Source organism: Peromyscus eremicus, chromosome 10, assembly GCF_949786415.1.
Source record: "Peromyscus eremicus chromosome 10, PerEre_H2_v1, whole genome shotgun sequence".
NCBI lineage: Eukaryota > Metazoa > Chordata > Mammalia > Rodentia > Cricetidae > Peromyscus > Peromyscus eremicus.
Window position 1 is genome coordinate 82,087,353 of NC_081426.1, and position 23,436 is coordinate 82,110,788.

Here is a 23,436-nt window from a genome sequence, read left to right on the forward strand (position 1 = left end):
CTATATGCTGCTGGAGAGATGGATTAGTGATTAAGAGCACTTGTTGCTCTTCCAGAATGCCCAGGTTCAATTCCTAGCACTTATATGGTGACTCACAACTGTCTGTAACTCCAGTTTCAGGGCATCTACTGCCCTCTTATGACCTCTACAGGCAACCAGCATGCACGTGGTACACAGACATACATGCAGGTAAACCACTTATACACATAAAATGAAATAAATATAACTAATTTTTTAAAAGAAATCGTCAAGCTGGGCAGTGGTTGTGCATGCCTTTAATTCCAGCACTTGGGAGGCAGAAGTAGAGAGGTAGGTGGATCTCTGAGTTTGAGGCCAGACTGGTCTACAAAGCAACTTCCAGGACAGCCAGGGCTACACAGAGAAAGACTGTAAAAAAAGAAAGAAAGAAAAGAATATTCAATATCCATATATATGAGTTCAGCATTCTGAACCTTTTTTTTCCCCTGCTCATTTTATTCCAGATAACACTAACCTGAAGGCTGCAGTGCCTGATGTCTGTCTTCATTATGACCATGCAATCATGATTTTCACACAAAGTTTCCATCTGCATTTACAAGCAAATAAAAAAAAAAAGTACCTATTTTCATCCCATTATGTAAAGCTACAGAACATATTGTCCATTAACTCTGTATAGCTTTCTAGGACAAAGACTGGAAACTGTAACATGTTTGAAAAAGTGATTATATGCTTTAGAAATTGAATTATCACCTGCTCCCATCCCCAAAAATATAGGAAGAAGAAAAGAAAGAGAGAGAGAAAGAGACTAGACCAGCATGACAAAGTCAACAATCCTTGGTACACAAGGACCAGGAAACACCAAGCACTGTAAGAAGTCAAGGGAGGTGAGCTCATTGGGCGGGGTTGTTTGAGGAAGGCTTCCTGGAAGAGGTGGAGCTAGAGATGGACTAGAAACCTAAGCACAAGACTGAGAGGTGAGAGGAAGACAAGAAGGCTGTTCGGGTCAAGAGAATGTTCCAGTATGGGTTCTTTAGAGAAGCCCCCTTCAGACTAGATTCAGAAACCACTTTCTGTTCCCACTGGCCTTTAAAAAGAACTAGGGCTTGTGAGTCTGGAAACCGAAAAGGCTTTCTTCTCTTTCAGATACATGGGAGGCAAAGGCCTGAATCATTGTTATTCCTGGCTGGCTTCCTGTCCCCCGGGAAGTCCACCTCTGGAGCCAGGCTCAGACACTCCAGATCGCTGTCCTGTTCGTCAACACAGCAGTTCTGCAGAATTCTGGCACCTGTGGCTTCTCGTGAGGCCCTTCTGCCTAACTTTAGGCAAGTCTGTCGCTGATATGAAAACTGTGGCCGAGATGACAAAACACCCTCCTTCTCCTGTCTCATGAGGCCCTTAGGACTGAGTTAGTTGGGAGGTGGAGCATAAATACTAACTTAGCCCAACAGATGATGAGCTACATGGAGACGATTCTGTAAGAAAGATCCAAGGTGATTCTGCAAGGAGAAATGGATATTTAGGAGTCAGAGACCAGGACGGCATACATACACAGACCCAAATGTCCTTAAATAAGTGCAAATGATTTCTAAAACAAATAATCACACTTTTCAGACTTTTTTATTTTTTCTAGATATTAATTACACTCATGATATTCATTAATTACACTCATGATATTAATTACATTTGTGGTATTCATTGATTACATTCACAGTATTCATTCAATAACTATATGATATTCATTAATTACATTAATTGTATTGATTTATTACATTTATATTATTTCCTGATACTACTGTCTGTTTGGGGGAGCTTTTCCATCACACAAAACAGAAATTCTGTACTTAGGAAATCATTGCCCTATATTCCTCTGTTCTCCATCTTGAGATGACATCTAATCTTTCTGTCTCTATGAATTTGTATATTCTATATATTTCATGTAATACAATTCTATAATATTTTCCTTTTTTAATGTAAAAAATTTTTATGTACAACTGCAGGTGAAATAATACACAGATAGCTTGAACATAAAAAAAGGATGCAAATGGATGGAACTAGAAAATATCATCCTGAGTGAGGTAACCCAGACTCAAAAGGACAAACATGGTATGTACTCACTCATAAGTGGATGCTAGATATAAAGCAAAGGGCAATCAGACTGCAACCCACAGCTCCAGGGAGGCTACCTAGCAGGGGGGACCCTAGGATAACTGTGGCTTATAATAAGTTTTGATTTTGCCCAATCACTGGGCAAGCTTTAGTGAAACATTTCACTATTAGGATAAGAATTTGTACCATATCATATGAAAGAAAATGCTGGCTGTACTTTCAGGAGGGGAGGCTACAATCTTTTCAGATTATGGATCAGCCTATAGAAAATGTCTGCTGTAAATCAAACAGTGAAGGGGAAGATGAATAGAAATCTCACTTACACAACTTAAGTAAAACATAGCTCTCTGAACAGATGAAGATAGGTTTCTTCTGTATCCCAGAACCTAATCAATGTTTATATGTATAATTCAGCTATTATTTGGCTTAAAAGGGCTTATTGGGAAATGTTATCATTTTTACTATTTTCTACAGAGAAAATATTTTTCAGTTTCAAATAACCCTGGACTTTTGAATTATAACCTGTTTTTATGTTCAGACTTTTTTAAAATGTGAGTTCCCACCCACCATGTAGCCACACTTCCTTGGACTCTCCATCTTCCTGTCTTGGCCTCCAGACTGTCAGGTTATGGCACGAATGACCATTGTACAGCATCTATTTTTAAAATGAACCACCAAGCCACTAGTGAAGAAAATACTTGGCCTGTACCATGTCCAATGCCCAGTCTCTACCCCCATTTCTGATATCATTTTCACACTATAGTATAGAGTATAGGATGCAGTCTTTTGCTTGGAACAGAGTTAAGAAATCTTTACTTGGGAATTCCCCGGGTTTCCGAAAGACCAGAAATTAAGTGGCTGATTCATTCCCTCATTAACAATAGGGAGAATGTTCTGAGATTCCAATCCATCCTAAGCCCAGCAGAGCCTCCCTAATGCCTGTTCTTGCAAAATGCTCCTGAAATTTCAGGGGTGTTTACTGGCATTTGTTCTCATTGAATGCTAATACACCTGTGTCATAGGAATTTGTTTAGGTACCATGAAGGCCAGCATAGTTTGTTTTGAAGCACCAGTATTATTTATGTAACAATGAATACTCAATTCAGACAATGTATCATTTTAACTTTTGTTGTTGTTGCTTTCAAAGTGCACCTTTTTAGTTTCAACTTTCAAGCAAACTAATCTATAAAGGTGTCTAGGTTCAAACTGTGCATGAAGATGTGCTCCCATAATGCACATTTGTGAGCTCTGAAAAATCTCTCAAGACCCTAATTAACTAAGATTGCATGCATCCAGCAGACTTGGTACATCTGCATCCTCTCTTTATAGTGTTTTTTTTCCATCCCTTTGTAAGTAAAGTATCTTGAGTACCTGTTTCTGACTCAATTTTTTTCATATTTACAATAACATTTCCTAAATATAAAATTTGTCCTTGAAGTCATTCCAATATCCATACTTTCTCTCTTTAATACATTTCCCATTAGGACTTAATCATTTTGGGTAGCAGATTTCTCTGAAATCTTGCAAAACTCTGGTCTCTCTCCACTCAAAAATTCATGTCCATTTCAAATACTATTTACAGTTGTTCCAGGTTCTTATATTTCCCAAGCCCATACAGTTACTCCAGCTTAAACTCCTTTGCTCTGCATGTTGGGAAAAGCTAAATGTTTTCTTTCCCATTCCTGGTTCCTTTCTACAAAGGTATCTGTAACCATTTGTCTTTTCCTTCGACTGATCCTGTCACTGTCATTTAGAGGGTAATGGCACAGAGAAAAGAGTGTAATGACTCATTTCTTTCTCTCCGTAGTCTCTGGCAAGATAAGGGCATAATTTGAATTTCGCTTTCTGCAAATTAGTACTACCATCCAAGAAAACCATCAGTTAGCAGTCCAGTGGTAATAAACTAAAGGAGATTGGGGGAAAAACCTGAACCAATGAAACTGAAAAATAATAACAAATCTTGGATATTTAAAGCTTAATCAAATCTTAGGGATGACCATGAGGCTTGCCTTCCCTCTTATTCATCAACTATTTCTTGGGTATCTTTTATAGCCAAGATGCTTTGCAAATGTTTACTGGTTTTTTTTAATGGTTGGGAATATGCCTCCATAAATGGCAGCCATCCAATATATTGTCGGTAGAGATGGTATATGCACTCACACTTACGCAGTGTACATACCTGTATATATGTGGTGGCCAGGGGAAGATGTCACATGTATTGCTTGATCAAAATCTGATTCCCTTGATACAGGATCTCTCACTGAACTTGGAGCTCTGCTGATGACCAGAAAGCCCCAGTGATCTTCCTATCTCCCCACCACAGAGCTGGGGTTACAAATGAATGTGGAACTTTTTATTTGGATGCTGGGGATTTAGATTTAGGTCTTCATGTTTTCATAGTAAGTGCTCTTACTCACTGAACCATCTTTCCAGCCCCATCAACATATCACTTTTTGAATATAAATAATGACTAATTATTTATATTATATGATATATTATTTATATTATATGATATATTATATCACATAAGGAGCTTTAACTTCCAAAGCACTTCCAAGAAGCAGATGCCATCAGCTACACTGATCAAATAAGAAAGTGAAGGCTCACAGACATTCTGCAACTTGCCCATGTTTGCATAGCTGGGATAATAAGGTCAGATCTGGATCTTTTAATGACTGTATTATATTACTTCAACCCGTTGTGTTCTTTTAATCTTTATTAAAGAGGCAGTCAAGGTCCAGACCTGATGGACAATTTGGTCAAATATTCATAGCCTATCTGATACCCATGTTTGCCGGTTTCCAGAACCAACGTACGCTGCAGCATCAGCTGCCGTCTGCACACAAATGTGAATTCTGTCTGTGAGCTCTTCTAACTTCTGTAGCATCTCCATTCTTAACAGCCATTCATCTGAGACCACCACTTTCCCACCATGTAGTGTGTACAGTGATAGCCCTAAACAAAGGTGTTCTCTGTCAAGCCGAAGGCAACCACAGAAAGTTCCTACAAAGTTTCAGAACGTATTTCTATCAATTCTCGTCCATCCGTTATGCATGGATTTTAAATGTAGCAGAGCTGGAGTTCTCTGGACTTTCTACAGCAGGATTTTGGACTGGAGAGGAAGAAAGCAGGCTGTTTATGTTTCTTTGATTTCTATTAGTTGTTCTTTATAGGTTTTAGAGGTTTTTTTTTTTTCTGGAGGTCACAAGTTTACTAATGTGGCTATCCCTTTTTTTGTAGCATGAGAAATGAGTGTCTACAGCTGATGCTTCATAGGAAAGACCTATGTGAGTCTGTCTGTCTTAGAACATACCATCATTTACCTACATATCACCCCACAACTGCCAATTCTGAGAGTTGGTGCCATTTTCTAAGGCAAGAGCTGTGCACAGTGACCACTGCTGGTTATGACTTCTATAGGACTTTGTGGTTCATGTGTAATACACACAATCTAAATTTAATTTCAAATAGGTTCCTAGTGATGACAGCAAGCCAGATTTACCCTGATCTACAGATTCATGCAAGAATTAAATTATGCAAGTGTTACCAACTACATAGATCCACTTGAGAGTTAGAAAACAAACAAACAATTAATTGTATACCAAAGCAGGCAGAGCCCAACACAAATAAGTTCGATCATGTAGTAGTAGACGCATCCTTAATCACCAGGAAGAACAAACATTTGCTCAGTGAGACAATGTTCCTAGTTCCTGGGAACATGGAATCATCATTATTCTGGTTAATTGCCTGACCTGAGGCGGCATAATCATTTCATCTCTTCTGGCTTCATTATCTTCACTTATTGAGAAGAGGGCATTCCAAAAACATGTGCACTGGGTGATGCCGGTGGGCAAACTGTAGACTGTTGAAGGACTGTATTCAAACAAAACAGGACATCCCCTTCTTTCCAATTGCGTCCTCTTTCAGAGATGGGCAGACATTCTAAGTACAGGGAAATAAGACACCTAGTTAAGTAGTAGAAGAGTTAATACTAGTCCCTCCTGGCACCTGTTAAATCTTCATCAAGTGCATTCTTAGAAGTGTGGGGACAAAAGCACAGTAGGTCACTTAGACACTTTTCCAACATCAGGATAAGGCTCAAATGACGTTTTGGTTGAATTCATCTACCTTGAGATGTCAAAGTAGCTTCCTTTTCCAGGGTTATTTAGAATCCAGGTGTTGACTTTGGATTGGGTAATTATGACAGCTGTGATTGAAGAATTAAAAAATATTTTTAAAAAGTATGGCCAATGTTAACATGTTAAACACTTAACAGAAAATAAGGAGGAAGAAAGTAAACCTTCCAGTAACAGCTGGAACATGCCACCTACTGTGGACGAACATTGTGATACACAGCCTTCTGAATTCATGCTCAAACTATGGTGCTAGGCTTATCTACTGAAGGATCTCTCCATTAGCTTTCCCAGTGATCCAATTTACACATTTGTCAACTAACCTCAGAAGGTAGGTGACAAGGCGAAGAAATCACATAAGGTGTGAACTAAGAGGAAACTCAGTTTTAGTTTTCTTTTCCTTCGTTTTCCTTTCCAATCAATATCCATCTCATTCTTTCTAATCTTTAATTATAAGTGGGAACAGAAAAGGGAAGTTATGCTCTTACGTTCTTCAAATGGAGACTCTTAAAAAAGATTGATTTATATTTTATTTTATGTGTATGGGTTGCTCTGCTTGCATGCATATATATGCACTCTGTGTGTACAAGTGCCCTACTGGGGCCAAAAGACAGCATTGGATCCCCTGAATTGGAGTTATAGACAATTGTGGGATTGGACTTAACAGACCCTGTGGGCTGTTGTGTGGGTGCTGGGAATTGAACATGGGCCCTCTGGAAGAGCAGCCAGTGCTCTGAGCTGCTGAGTCATTTCTCCTGCCACATGACAAATAGAAACACTGTCAAAGCCTCATTAGAGAAACAAGAAACTGGAAAACAAAAATACAGATGATGTTTAACACTGAATTTGTATGTCTCATAATGCTAGCAGTGGATTCACTTTTTAAAATAGAAACTTAACTACATGTTTTGCTACTACAGTGATACATTCAAGGATAAATTTTTCCAAGTGATTTATTATGATCAAAGTAATTTTGAATAAAAGAAGGAAAAACTTTCACTATTATAATATATACTGTTCTTTTAAAGTGTCAAGGGGAGCATTTTTTAAACAGTTTTTGTAATTATTTGCCAGATTACAGTTGTGTGAGATATTTCATATTTGATTTAAAATAAGGGAAATAGTAAATAACAAAATAAAACTTTTGTAGCAAAATACAGACAGCATTATAATCTGAGCTCCTCAAAGATAACAAAATGAGTTGAGTCACTGAGGTCCGGAGCTTAAGTAGATCATATGACTAAAGATAGTATGTTCACATTCCATCCTAAAACTGGTTCCCATTTACTAATCCAATTTTCTGTTCAGTGGAGTGTGTGCCTTGTTATAACCCCAGGAATGTGATCCAGGGAGAGACTATGCACTAATCCTCCTCAATAAGTGAGTCAGACATTGTATCTGTGCAAAACCCAAACATGAAACTGCCATTGCTGAAATATGACCTACTTAAATGTGCCACCTGTGGCAACGCAGAAGGATCAAGTAAATATGCATATCCTATAAATCTTGGAAGATGTTTTTCTATGATTTTTATTTGTGGTTTTAAACACAATCAGATGTTTAGGCTATTGTCAAATGAATTTGATGATGGTACCAGTTACTTTTCCATTTCTGTGAGCAAATGCATGACAGAAAGCAATTTATGGGAGGCAGGATTAATTTCGGCTCAGTCTGCAGGGTATTGTCCATGGTGGTGGGGACACAAGGGGATAGAATTCTTTAATGGTCTTAGGTAGGCTGATCCATATACTTCTCTGTACTTTCTTTGTGTGCAACTTTGAACACATTCATGTTTCTTTCTTGGCCAAACTGCATGCTATTCAGTCCTTCATCTGCTCCAACACTGGCTCTGAATTCTCACTGTAAATCTTATTAGGCATAGCTATCTATCTACAGGCTGAATATCACCCTGTTCTGAAGTTGCTTTTGATTTTAGCCTCACTCAGATTTTCAGGACATAGGCAGCATATAGCAGGATTGATGTTCATAGTGTACTATGAAAGGCCTCTAGCCCATTTCCAGTAGAGTCCTTGTTTCCTTCTGAAGCCTCATGACATTACCCTCACTATCTGCATTTCTGTTGACATTCTGGGTTTCTTCACCCCCACCAAGAATGGACCATTAAACTCTGCTTATAGTAGTCTAGGTATTCTCTATACTTTGCTTCACATTCCCCCTGGTATCTATTTCCTAGGGCCTATAAGCCACATTGTAAGATTTATCAGTACCTATTTAGGTATAAGTTATTTTTCTCATTGCTCACATAGTGCCCTGGGACAATAGAAATGGTGACTTGAAGGCAAGTCCCCACCCACTAAAAGCTCTAAATATACTTCAAAAATCCTTTTGAAAAGAGAGTACCTGAAAGGAGAAACTGAGAGAAGCAATTAAATAGAGAAAGAAACTATTTTGGCTCACAGCTGGAAGGATACATCATGGCTGAGAAGACAAGACAGCAGGAGTAGCTTGGCTCCTGGGGGTGGAAGCTGACCGAAGCGACCTTTCACAAGGCACTAATTAGAAAGCCAAGCACTTGAATTGGAATGCAAAAGGGATGACTCCAAGAGATCCACTTTGGCTAGCTAGGCCACAGTCCCTAAGTCTTCCTCAACTTTCCCAAACAGCATCACCAAATAGGTGATCAAGTGTTCACATGCATTAGCTGTGAAGGACATTATACATTCAAATCATAGCAGTTGTGTTAATCAGCTCTTTTTTATCCTACAAAATGACTTGAGTTAGGCAAAGGTATATTTGGGTTCATGGTTTCAGAAGGCTGTTAATGTCATTGCCTTTAGGGAGTGGTGAGGTAGCATAGCATGGCAGGAGCAGGTGGTAGAACCAACTACTTACCTCACGATGACCAACACACAGAGAGACAAGAGGGAACAGGATCTTGATATTCCCTTCAGAGGTATACATACAGTGACCCAAATTCTTCCCAAAAGGCGCTAAAGGTTCTATCACTTATTTATTAATAGTGCCACTGGCTAGGTAGTAACTGATCAACATTTGGGCTTTTGGAGAACATTTATCCAAAGTATAGTGACCATTTAAGAATTACTTCTACTGTGTAAATAGGGACTAAAAGATTATGTCAATATTGGTTCCATTGAAATAATTCCAATTTTTATATTGTATTTATTTATGTATAAATAGGTATGTTGTCTAAACCACTAGTTGGTATATATGGTCCCTAACTCTACCAGTTTTTTCCCCAAATCCTTGTAGTTGATTTATTTTTAATTGTAATTTAACAAATTAAAATGGACACTTTAAATGTCTTGCCTCAAAACTGCACACCAATGTATCTTTGTAAAATGCAAGCATGGGACAATATCTAGGGTCTCTACACAGTGGCCAGAATTAGCAAGACCCATGCTAGAAGTACACAGTGTTATATTTTATGTTATGTTCCAAGTAGATCTTAGGCCAATATGTAAGTCCTCTAGGAGGAAGGGAGCTACATTAGTCATGGCTTAGAGTGAAACATCAGGTCTCTGCACTCATGAGTGGCTCAACTGGCATGGTGTAGGAGCTTCTTTGACTTTACTTCAATAAAGACTATTACTGACTCATCCATTCAACAATATTTATTAGATCCCTATTATGTGCTAGACAGACTGCTAAGTACTACGTTGGTAAATAAGACATACTAAGTTTAGAGTTGAGCACAAAATAAACATAAATAAATTATTGTATAATTGATTACATATATATATATAACTACAATTGATTTATAGAAGAAAATATACCAGAGAAATGTACTGTAAGTAGAAAATATATATGCTCAATTAGCCTTGACAGTGTTGGTTCATGACTGCTGTCCTAAAACACTGATAGTCTATTGCCCCAGTTTGTATGATAAAATACATGTAGTAGTCACCTTAATAAAGGGGACATAGCAATAAAGGGGATGTTGTAGTATAGCAGAGAAACTAGAAAAAGCCAGAAACACAAAAATTAAAGGAATGAAGAAACATACCCCATCCTGAGAATTCCGAGGCCACCAGAGGTCAGGGAGTCATTTGGTAAGATAGTAGCAGTAGAATACATAGAGTATGTTTCTAAGTTTGGGTCTTAGAGCGGTGGGAAACCATTGAGTCACACCAATACTAACAGTCACCGAAATGTATGATGAGAATGTGAGGATATCTGTTCTATACACATGAGAGCTATTAGCCAATTACTTACACAACAACCTTTGAAGCAACTGGAATTTTATATCACTCAACTTTCAGATCCGAAAAGTGGGGCAACTGGATTGAATAAAGTATCAAACTAATAATCGAGTTTCCAACCTTCCTGGCCAGCTCCATAATCCTTGCTCTGTTAATGAGGAGATTAATGATTTTTGTAAGATTGCAATTGAGCCCAAAGGATTCCAAAAGTCTAGGTTGTCTGAAAGTCTAGATAATTGTACAATAAGTAGCAGCTAATTGTTTAATTGTAGAAAAAAAAAGTTTATCTCTGAGGATTTGTTGAATTGGAGGAGTAGAGTTACAAGAAATTTTTCACTTTAAATTTTACATTCTAAACTGATATTTTCATCACTAGTACATATTTTTAACAATGGCAATTTAAAAGCAACTGTCAATAACTGAAATACTTTTTCTCTTTAAAAATGCATAATATTTTTGGAGCTGAATCAAGCTACTGTAAAGACAAAATCACCTCACATCAACCTTGCTCTGTCCTGTGAGAACAGGTAGTCACTGGAAAAGACATCAAACAAACCACAGACAATATTTATTGAACAAGCAATTGGGGCAAGTCATATTACCAAGGTACTGTATGTTCTGACAGAGTGTAATTATGTCTATTCCAGGTAATGAAGGGAAGATTTTGAAGAGAATCTAATGCTGCATTTTCCAATATACAATGCAACTGAGCATCAAGACCGTTTTAAGGTAGAGTAAATAGAGATCAGATGAAGCTGAAATACACTATAAAGTGGTTGGTCGTTTTGACCCAATCAGTTAAACAATCAAGGAAGTAGCTCCCATCTTTAATGTTTCCACTACCATCTTTAATTTTAATATGAAACTGGGTAGACAGGATGATAGATACAAGATAGACAGATAGATAGATAGATAGATAGATAGATAGATAGATAGATAGATAGATAATCAGCCCTTTTACTGAATTATGTTGGTGACTTTCAGATCATATTATCTTCCTTTCCTAACTATACGTTTTAGACTTCCCATATTCTCTTAATTGGCAAGCAAACAGGAAATCTTTGTTTCCTTGATATATAATCTTGTACCTATATTTTTATCTGATCATTGCTCACTACTATAACATCACACAAATAACTTACTTTCTTGGAGTAAAACTTCTGAGTAGTATCTGTATACACAACCAGCTGTGATGAGGAAGACATTTTAGTTTTACTTAAAGGTAAATCTGATGGTGTTAAAAAGTATGAAACCTAGAATAGAAGTCTATTATGTCTAGGAAATTTCACAGCTTTTGAAGACATTTCAGAGATCCTCAAGTTCCATGTTACCTGATATTTTTTATTCAACACGTGTTTTTGTTGTCATTAATTTTTTTTTTTTTGCCTGTGAAGTAGATGGTTTTCATGTTATTCTGGAAGAGCAAAGTGCTATTGTGAGATGGAAAATTCCATTAAGACAATGAGGTTGACATCACAGCTGTGCTGAACACTAGCTTTGTGATTCTGTACATTTTAGAACCTACAAATATCTATATCAAGAACAGGTTTCACTCAGAAGAAAAATCAGGAATGCTACATGACTAGTTGTGACTTGATCACCCAGGCCACATGTCACCCTGTTTTCTCTGGATGGCATGCTGCACTATACCACTACTTGGGGATATTTCTTACAGTTTTTTAAATTAAGCACATTGCTTTTGTACAAGCCAAATCTCATAGCTTTGTGTTATTTGATTCTTGTTACTAAGGAGTCAGGGGAGAGGGATATTGCTCTATGTTCTGATGGAATCTGCAGATCATTAGATGTTCTCTTTTGATTAAAACATTAGCTCTTGGAGAGTTTCATACAATGTGTTTTGACCACATTCACCACCTCGATCCCAAATTTTCCCAGATCCACTACTTAACCCTTTCACCCAATTTCATATCTTTTTTTTAACCCAACAAGACCAATTTGTGTGGCCCAAATGTTCTTAATGTGCTGTCTCCCAGTGGACTTACTAGGGGCTTCACTCTTAGAGAAAATTGTCTTTCCTTCCCCCAGCAGCTAACACTTACCAATCACTCTATAATTAGGGTGAAATTACATGTCTATCTCCAATCTACATGCTGGGATTTGCTCAGGCTTGAATTCACACAGGTTTTATGCATGCTGTTGCTGCTGCTATGAGGATGTATCTACAGCTGCCCCATTGTGTCCAGAAAACACTGCTTCTTTGCAGGCACCTGTTACCCTTGACTCACACACTCTTTAACCCCCTCTTCCACAATGATCCCTGAGCTTTGGGAGGTGGGGGTGCAGCATATAAGGTTCCATATAGGACAGATAATTCTGCACTCTCTTATGCTCTGTGCCTTATCTAGTTGTGGTGTCTGTTTTAATCACTACATATTACAAAGAGCAGCTTCTCTGATGAGAGGTGAGAGATGCATTAATCTGTGATTATAATAACTCATTAAGAGTCACTTTAATATTAGTAACATTTAGCAAAATAATGGTAGTAGTTTCTTCCCTAGGGACCATGAACTTCCTAGTTACAGGTTCTTGGCTTAATAATGGTGTCAAATATTGGTTTGCGGGTTAGGACTTAAATTTAACCAGAAAGTGATCATTATTCCCATGACATTAGCGCTGCTATCATACCAGTAGTCTTGTATTGACAGGCAATATATTATTGTAGCTTACAAAGAATTCATAGCTTTTTAAGACTGATGATAATTTTTATCCTCTGGTCATACTCACAGCATCTTCTAAGCACTATGAAAGCTAGCCAGTGGAGAAGAGGCTTTCAGGTAAGTGTCAGGTTATGTTGTATATTCTTATTACAAATAATAATGTTAATAAAGAAAGGGTGAGTTCTGGATATGATGAGTATAGCATTTAGATAATTTCACAAGTACATAACTCATCAAGTTGTATATCATTTTTGCATTATATTTTATATACAATTTTCTCATCAGTAAAATAATTATGCGACTATTTTGTCTCAAGGTGATGGAGGCAAATGAATTGATTATAATATCTTGAATTTTTTCTCTCTTCATTAGACCAGACAGACAAAGGGCTAAAACCTAATGATTCATTAGTATCACCTATGTTCAGTTCTTTGTTTCAATATTAGCAAGAGAGAGAGAGAAAAGGACATTATGACAAGATTGTTTGAAAGTACAGCAAGTAGGGGAAACCTCCATCCTTTACATGTGCAGTGCTGTTGACAAGAGTTTAAGCTGTGGACACACAACACTCAAAACATTATAAATGAAAACTTTGGGGGATCAATGACATTTGCCATATCTGTAAGATGGGGTAAGATCATTGTTAGTAAGCTCATCACTATAAAAAAAAATACCAGAGATATCTATTCTATAAAGAAACAAGGGATATTTTGGCTCACAGTTTTAAAGATTTCAGTACATGGTAATTTTGCCCGTTGACCTTCAGAAAAACCACAACTGGATACAATGAAGAATTTAATAGATAATGAGGATCCCAGCCCCAATAGATACATCTCCATCACAGCTCCTCCATCCATGGCTCAAAGAACATTATGGAAGAGGGTATGAAAAGGTAGTAACAGTGAGAATACCAGGAAGTCTGCTGTGAAACAGTTTCTCCTAGAAATGGTTGGAACGTAAACAAGATTGGAACAATGACAATATCAATATTGTCAAATGCTAATGTGGAATGTAGAAAATTTCATGTGGTCCTAACCCTACACAAATGTTTGCCTGTAATCAACCAATGGCTGCTAGGAGAGGGAAAATTATATTCTGCCAGGATGAGCCCCCTTATTGATTATTCAGTATAAAGTATGATAGCATATACACACTAACAACAAAACACACCCAGAAGATTTTATGTGTGTATTTGTACATGAACACACACACACACACACACACACACACCTAGGAGAGGTTTTAGAGAAGAAAAGGAAGTGGGAAAGTGATGTAATTCTATTCTAATTTTTAAAATGTATCAATGCAAACTTAGTTTGATATCTACATAGTTCCTGGGACTGATACAGAGAAGTCTTTTATTAAAATGTAAGTGAATGTAATAAATAATTCCTGGGGCTTTAAAGATGAATATGATTGATATTTAAAATATTCCCTGTACTGGTTTCATATGCTGAGAAGGCTCAGTAATTTCAGCCAATGAAGTGAAAGGTGCGTTGCTAAGAGCAATTATTGTTCAACATTTTTCAAATAATATTTATAAATCTGACAATATCAAAACCCTGGAGTGGGGTAGGGTTTCACACAGTCATTCCTGCTTTAATCCTCTAGGGAAAAACCATACAATCTTTCATAGTTAATGATCCAAATGACATTCTCTGCACATCCGTGACAGTATTGATGGTTTGTGTTGATTTTCTTGATAATAACCATTGTGAGTGGAGAGAGATGAAATCTCAGCAATGGTTTCAATCTGAATTTCCCAGAGGGTAACTGTTCTGAAGTGTTAAATTCTGCTTCACAAACTCCACATCTTTCATATTGACCTTTACAAATAGTATTTGAAACAAATTTAACAGTTGAGAGATTAAGTGCCCGGGATTTCAACACCATTTGTATCACCTATAAGCCTTGACCTGCTAGCTTTTAACCCCTAATTCTGCCAGGCACTAAGGTTTTTCTTTCTTTGCTTTTTTTTGTTTGTTTTGTTTGTTTGTTTGTTTGGTTTTTTTTTTTGCAAAGCTCACTAGATTTTATCTTGTCACCTGTAACCAGAATCAAGTAATGAGAGGCAATGCAAGAGAAGCTGCCTATTGCAGAGAAGTCTTTGAGAATATTGTACCGGCCAGCAACCTCTGAGAATCCCATGCAATGACTTTTCTCTCTCCCAGAAAACAAAAGAATACTGAATAAAATTCTCTGAGGTCTCTGGCTGTGGGGGTGCACAGGGGCTCTCTAGTAAGACCTTACTGAAGGTCAGAGAATCTGAGCTTGCTTTTACCCAGCAGGGTTGCATAATGGAATGATTTGACCACAGTATCCTGTGTCTCTGTCTTTCTTATCGTCTCTATCTTTCTATCTATCATTTTCTCCTTCCTCTCTCCTCTCCCAAGAACCCCTCAAAAGGTCATAGCTGGACTCTGACAGACTCCCACATCTGGGCCCCTTCCAAATGACATGCCACAGATATGCAAAGAGGAAGGGTAGGTAGATAATTTGCAAGATCAGCAAATGCCTGTGGCAAGAACATCTTCACCAGGACATAATCTCTATGAGATTAGAAATGCATCTATATTTATCCCCTCCTGTATCTGTTGTATTTAAAAGAGCATTTGTTAAATAATGTATGCATGCATGCCTGAAGAAATGGGCTTCTACCATCACAGATTAAATGGAGGTTACCTATCACTGTCCTCACTGGGAAGAAAAATAGGGTTATTGTATTTTAGTGGTCATTATGGGTGTTAAATTGTAAGTGAAGCAATAATAGAAGAAGATAGCTCTTTCCATTGTTCTCTTGATTCTACAAAAAGATCTGAGGGCTCATGACTCTGAATAGGGATAGACAAACACTGTTATCTGATCACAACTTTGGCCACAAGTTTTAGGATACTGTCTACTCCATGGAATGATGTAGAAAACCAAAGTCAGTCTCTGTCAGGCAGGGACAATGGTGACAATTTCAACATACCATGAAAGATCATAAATGAGCTTTCAAGATGGCTCAGTGGAAAAGGTATTTGCTGTGTGAGCCTGGCAACCTGTATTCAATCTCAGAACTCACTTAATGTAGAAAGAGAGAACCAGCTTCATTCCATAAGGTTTCTTCTGACCTCAATGTATGCACTATTGCGTGTACACACACAAGAATAATAAATAAATAATTTTTAAAGACCAAAGCATTTAGAAGGAAAAATAATTTGAACTCCTTTTATACTACTAGACTTCCCTCTGCTCTTCAGCCATTACCAGGATACTACAGTGAATAGATCACTTTGTCATGTCCTCATTTTTGAAATCCTTGTAAATTCTTAATGATGAAATGGCATGTAACTCACATTGATTGTGCTTTTAAAGAATGGACATAGGACAATAAATTCATAGTAGTCACTCATTTCAGCTCCTGGAGATGTATTAATTTGTAAGTTAAGACAATGAGTACAGTTAAAAGGGCAAGCATCCCTTTCAGATCTCCAATGTAACACTTTTAAGCTAAAGAAAGAACCATTTGGAAGTTGAAGATGTATCTGTCAAATAGGGTCCCTTTTGAATAATGATGATTAGTCTCAGTGGTGCCAATGAGAATGAGTCTCAGAATGTCAATGAGAAAATGACTGAAGCCATCTTTGGATCCAGTGGTGTTTAGTTTTGGACACTGAACATTCAATGACAGCATTCAATGGCAACTTGGATCCTAGAGACCAGAGGTGTTCAACCTGTGGGTTGCAATCTTTTGGGAGTGGCATATCAGATATCCTACATATCAAATATTTACATTACAATTCATAACAGTAGCAAAATTACAATTATGAAGTAGCAATGAAATAATGTTATGGTTGGGGGTCACCACAACATGAGGAACTGAACTAAAGGGTTGCAACATTAGGAAGATTGAGAAGCACTGCATAGACTAAAGGATACAAATATTCTCTGAAGTTCCAATGCACAAATGTGGTACATTGTTGATGTTCTGTGTTCCTATTATTGACCCATGATATCCTCTCATTGACACAGAAGACTTATAGTGAAAAAAAATGGGTCAATATCCAACACCTGTCATTAGTGCTTTTTCTTGTTTTCTCCATATTAAATCTAAAACTTCAACTACCATTCATAACAAAATGAGTTAATGCTAAGATAGTTCTTTCTCTATTTTTGTTCTGTTTTACATATTGAAGCCAAATGGTAGTTAGTTTCAATTTTACGCCTTCATTTAAATCCCCCGCATTTGAAAGCAAGCTCAGCTCTTCCTCTAACTCCTCCAACACAAAGTAGGCACTCAAAATAAAATTTTGATCAATGAAATGAGAGTTTACTAATATGATATTTGTCACTTTTTCTCAGAAAGTCTCTATCTCTATTCAACTATAAGCCTTACAGTGGAAGAAGTAAGAACATACTATGATGATCTCCATTAATACTGCAGATTCGCCTCAGGTAACCTGACCAGAGAGACTTGGATCTGGGAAAATACTCTAATCCCATAATAAGCCCTGGGCAGAAGCAAGACTGCTGATAAAGAGACTTGTAATTGCGCTGGTTTGTAACTCTGTTTTGACAACACATTAATTTTAGCTCTGTTTTCACCATGGTGCTTCAAAACATATACATAAATAAGAATCAATTGGAGCAGAAAAGTCAATATGCATTTTAAAACCAGCAGTCTAAGTAGTCATACAGTAAGTACACGTTGATACAATATGAAAACTGCACGTTATTTACCAGGAAATAAACTGTTCTAGACAGAGTGAGGAAATACCTTCATCCAGGGCAACTTAAGAACATACATTTCCTTCACATAGTGGAACAGAGATCATGTTTCATGAAGTAGTTTTCAAATATGCAGAGCTAACACAGTCAATACTGGTTAGATAGAGATTATTGCTTGTTTTCAGCCTAATCTGCATAACATAATCAGCAAGTTCAGGAGCTGGTTAAAATATCCAAGTTCTCATATGACATACAACAGAGGGATGTCTTGCTTTATATATTAGTTGTGTTTTCTATTGATGCTAATATAATATATCTTGATATATATTATTATAATACATTAATGTAATTTAATATAATACATTATTTCCAACTCAGTGACTTAGATCAACCCAGGCATAACATAAAGTTCTGGAGGCCAGAAATATAAAATATGTCCATAAGGTTAAAACCCTGGGCCTTCCCTCTAGAGGTTCTAGAGGAGAGCACCATGAACTGCCCTGCCTCTAGAGGCCACATGCTCTCTTCCATTGTACTACATCCACCATCTTTGCCCCGTCATTCACATCTGTCTCCATCATCATGCTCACTCTGACTGTCACTCTGTCCTCTTGGGAAGATTCTTATGATATACTGGCTCTACCCAGATAACCCAGGGTAGTCTTTCTCTTACATTCTAAATGATTTGCTCTTTCTTCCATGTAAAATAACATATCCACAGGCTTGCAGACTTGGATGTAGGTATTATTGGGAAGTTCTCACTCTGTCTGTCACAGTTTATATGTTTACTTTGTCATTTAGAAAGTAAAAGTCAGTATCGTGTGTGTGTGTGTGTGTGTGTGTGTGTGTGTGTGTGTGTGTGTGTGTGCTGTCATCTTTGGAATAGGAATTGTCATGGATCTGCATTATAGCGCATTCAATGCATTTTCTGGTATACAGTGCCATGATATGATTGCTAGTGCATAAAAACTATATCCTCATGTTTAGCAAATATGACAGATGGTCCACACTGACCACAGACTTGCAAAACTCACAGGAGTTTTAGTTTTTCATTTCCTAAATATTCAACATTTTCTGTTTCCCATTTCTTTGACAGAGCAATATGATCTGTTTCCTTAAAAGACAGACACAAAGAGGAAATACTAAAAGATTAAGAACAAGTTTAAGAAAGTCAAGCTTCATGAATTTTAAAGAGATCATTTCAATACTGAGGGCACGGTGACCCAGACACATTTCAGGTATCCCTGGACCTTCACCAACTGGGAGTGATGAACAGAGATATTTTCAGTTTTGCCTGCTGCACTTATAATTACTTTATTGGCTAGTAAAATGCTTATGCATACAAAGTGGTTTGATATATACACAGTAACTTCAAAGAAGAGCATGCCACAAAATATTGTGCCTTGTGGACACGTGTGTAATCCTTCAAAGTAAATTTCCTTTCTATACTTACTTATGAAAATTATTGAAATTTTTGTTGCTTGTAAACTGTGAAAATGCATGAATGTGTATTGACAGACAATCACATACAATAATTGAATGTGTTACTAGTCTGTCTTTAGTACTTTGCCTAATTGAAAATTTTACCCTTTGTCCTAATTTGATTTCTTCTATATCAGGTTCCATCACTGAGACATCAGGACAGGAAACAGAGCAGGAATCCTGGAGGCAGGAACTGAAGCAGAGATAAAAAAGGAGCACAGTCTACTGGCTTCTCCCCATAACTTGCTCAGTCTGATTTGTTTTCTAAACTTAGAACCACATGCCAGTGATGGCACCACATCCAGTGAGCTATGTCCTCCCATAGCAGTTATTAAGACCACCTAGAGGCAAGTCTGTGGGTCGTCTTCCCAGTTGATGTTCCTATTCCCAGATAACTCCAGCTTGAGTCAAGTTGACAAAAAAAAATAACTAACACAACTTTATTTCGAATCAATCACTATTTTTCTATCAGAGAGGAAAAACACAGTTACCCTTTTTGTAAATGATAGTCCATCACTTGAATACTGATTGAAAACTATCCATACCTATGTGTACCTGTGGTAGTCCTACTGTGTGGTTATCTGCTGGTTGTATCTTAATATGTTCCCTAATTCTATTTAAATTTATACACTATGGAGATCTTTGTTTATCTTTTAGAATTTTTATAACTTTATTTATTTGTTCTGTTTGCTTTTGTTTTTTTAAGACAGGGTTTATCTCTGTAGCCCTGGAACTCAATCTGTAGACCAGACTGGCCTCAAACTTAGAGATCCACCTGCCTCTGCCTCCTGAGTGCTGGGATTAAGGGCATGATAAGGCACTACACCAAGTATTTCCACTGGGACTTGAACCCAAGAACATCTGCATGTAAAGCAAATATGATAACCACTACACTATGGAACCAGGTTGATTTAAATTTTTAAAAAGAAAACTACTAATTGAACAAATTTATTTACTAATAAATATTTGCTACCTATTGTATTTCAGAAGCATGTAATGAACATGGGACCCAGAGAATCTGAATTGCAATTCTACTGAAATTTATATATAATGATGTGCTGATAAACAATAAATATATTTCTTGTGTCATTGAAATGATATATTCTATGAGGAAAAGTAACAGAAGTAGTGCTACATATGGGGAGAGAAACATTAAGAGGATACATTGTAGATGAATTATAAACATAGCAGCTTCCAACTGTCATCACAGGGGATGGCCGCTGTGTCCTTTTCCTTCCAAACACGAAATATTTAACACAAAACCAAATCAGACAAACTCACCCTCATGACTAGAGCAAGACAACAAGGAAACCAAATAATAATCAAGTACAGAAGAAAACTGAAAATCCCTAAAATGACCAAGTATGCCTTTCATGCAGCAAATAGAACAGCAGCTGACTCTCAATTCTTTTTTGTACCTTACAAACTGCCTCATGTGATTCTTTCTAGCTGAACATTAAGTGTAGCGGGAATCCTGATTGGTCCTAATAATAAAAACCTGGAGTCAGATATCAGGATGAAAGCTGAAAGATCAGAGAAACAGAGCAGCCAGCCACTAGAATGACTTTTTACTGCTATACATCCTCAGTCTAAAAGAGACTGGGCTCCTCCTGTCTTCTCCCACCTTACATTTCTCTCTCTGTCCAGCCATATCACTTCCTGTCTCCACCTCCCTAGTGCTGGGGTTAAAGGTGTGTGCCACCACTGCCTGGCTCTGTTTCTCTTTTAGACTGGATCAATCTTGTGTAGCCCAGGGTGGCCTTGAACTCAGAGATCTGTCTGCCTCTGCCTCCTAGTGCTGGGATTCAAAGTGTGTGCCACCACCACCTGGCTTCTATAGTTAACTAGTAGCTTAGCTCTGCACTCTAATCTTCAGGCAAGCTTTATTTGTTAGCTCACAAACAAAATATCACCATAATTAAGAATCTGCTAATATACTTGCCTTGCTTAGTGACAACCTACAATCTAGAAGCAAAATTATGCTTCACTGAATCCCTTCCAAAATTACTTAGCACAAACCTGAGCCTATGATAAGCTCCTCCCACATCCACAAATTAGTATATCACATGACTCCCCTTGGTGTTGAATTTTCTCTCTAAAGCCAAGAAATACAGCATTAGCTGTAGACACGATCCTAGTGTCCTTTGGTTGCAAGGCATAGACAAGAAAAGTTACTGATAAAATATCTGAATAAAAGAAAAGAGTAAGCCACATAAGAATGGCTAGAACCCTGACGGCAGACCTCCAGCTTCCAGAATTATGAGAAAATAAGTGAATTTGTGTTGTGTTACTCATCAAACATATGGCATTTTGTTATGATTACCTTAACTGCCTAGAACCAATGGTCTAATAATCAAGTTACTGATCTTATCATACTTCATGTTATTTATAAATATTTGGGGTTATAATGGCTTGAATGAGAATGTCTCCCATCAGCCTAGGCATTTGTATTCATGGTCTCCAGTTGATGACCTTGTTTAGGTAAGTTTAGGAGATATAAAATTGTCCAATGTAATACATTTTTATTTTTATGAAACACATGTCTGTGACAAGCTAAATGTTCCATAATGTGCCACCCTATTCAGGCCTCAGTTGTCTCCTATACAAGGAGGACTAAGACTTATTGATCACAAAGTGTTTTTCATCAACCTCAAATACCTGTATCTTCCTCCTTGCTAGAGGAAGTCCACCACTGGAGGCAGGCTTTGAGGTTTCAAAGCCACATGCCATTCATTCCCAGTTCTCTCCCTGTTTTATGTTTGTTGTTTAAGACGTGAACTCGCAGCTTCCAGCTCCTGTCACCATGTCTTTGTTCCACTATCATAGACTCTAACCTTCTGGAATCATAATCACAAATAAACTCTTTCTTCTATAAGTTGTCTTGATCGTGGCATTTTATCACAGCAGTAGAACAGTAACTAATACAGTGTGTGTAAAACAGAAGGTATGACTCTGCTCACCTCTTTCTAGGGACATCAGATGGCTACAGTAAGTGTGGATTGTAGAAAAAGAATCATGGGGTCTATTAAGGGATTCAGACAGTACATGGTGTTAGCTTTGTCCAGAGAAGCAAAACTAAAAATAATAGAGGAGGTTAAGGGAAGAAATGTCCCATCTGATCTTTGACAGTAACTATATTTCAAAGCAGAGCCATCTTTTTTGATGTGGACCATGAAGGAGATTAAAAAGATAAGCCAAACATAATTTCAGGTTCTAAGACTTGCATTATGCTACCATTCTGTATAAGAGTCAAGAGGATGAGAACTGGGGAGACTCTATGTGAATGACTCTAGTTTGCCAAGTTAGATTCGAAATGGCTAGTTTCTTTTTCTTTTCAACATCACTGAAACAAAGTTTACACACAATAAACTCTGCTCAGCATCTGCTGATTCTGATGAATTATGGTTGCCATCAGCTGTGCAGCCACCATTACAAGCTAGAAATCAAATGCCTGAAGTTTCCTTGTGTCCCTTTTCTTCAAATTCCAGCATCTCCCCAGATCCTCCTTGTAAGCATTAGGTGGGGAGCCAAGGAAAGATATGACTGGTGAAGGAGACCTCACCTGTGGAGCACATGAAACTCAAGATCCAATCCATCAAGTGTCTCTTTTACCCACTTCCATGGCAGCCACCATTGCTCAGTGCTCCACTGGGGATCAAAGGGTTTGTCCCTGACCTGCCTCTCCTCAGAGGGGCCTGTAGATTTGAGTCTCTGTTCATTACATGGTTGAGTAGCATCGGTTTCCTATTGAGCTTAAAATAAACAAAACAAAACATGGCTTTGTAGACACTTCGGCTTGTTCTCATTGTTAGAGTACAAGGAATGAATGTTCCCTTGTGGTCTTTTCCATCTTGAATGGAGGCTGAGGTCTTTTTTATATGGATGACTGTGGGTCCCAAACGTGGTGCTGTATACATGTTCCTTGGTTGTATAACAGTTTTCTAAATATTTACATCCAAACAAAGCTATATCTTTTGTAACTATCTAGATTTCTAATGAGATATTTTAGATCTCAACTTTAAAAGTATTCTACCAGTTTTTCCAAGTTCTCTATCAAAATATAGTTTTGGGAAATATATATATATATATATATATATATATATATATATATATATATATATATATATATATATTACTTTACCAAAATCTTTCTAAGACATAAATAAG

The 23,436-nt window shown here is 37.4% G+C and overlaps 1 long non-coding RNA gene across 3 annotated transcripts; it reads right to left on the reverse strand.

Annotated features, from left to right (window-relative positions):
• Nucleotides 1-367: 367 nt before the first annotated feature.
• Nucleotides 368-10,334, reverse strand: LOC131920771 (uncharacterized). Of its 3 annotated transcripts, XR_009381766.1 has the most exons (6): nucleotides 10,204-10,334; nucleotides 6,214-6,292; nucleotides 5,838-6,027; nucleotides 1,416-1,475; nucleotides 494-565; nucleotides 368-387 (listed from the first exon to the last, which is right to left on the reverse strand). It is a non-coding gene; the product is annotated as an uncharacterized LOC131920771 (long non-coding RNA). The 3 variants fall into 3 exon arrangements; XR_009381765.1 differs by having other exon boundaries at nucleotides 370-387; nucleotides 494-1,475; XR_009381764.1 differs by lacking the exon at nucleotides 368-387 and having other exon boundaries at nucleotides 469-1,475.
• Between the last annotated feature and the right edge of the window lie 13,102 nt (nucleotides 10,335-23,436).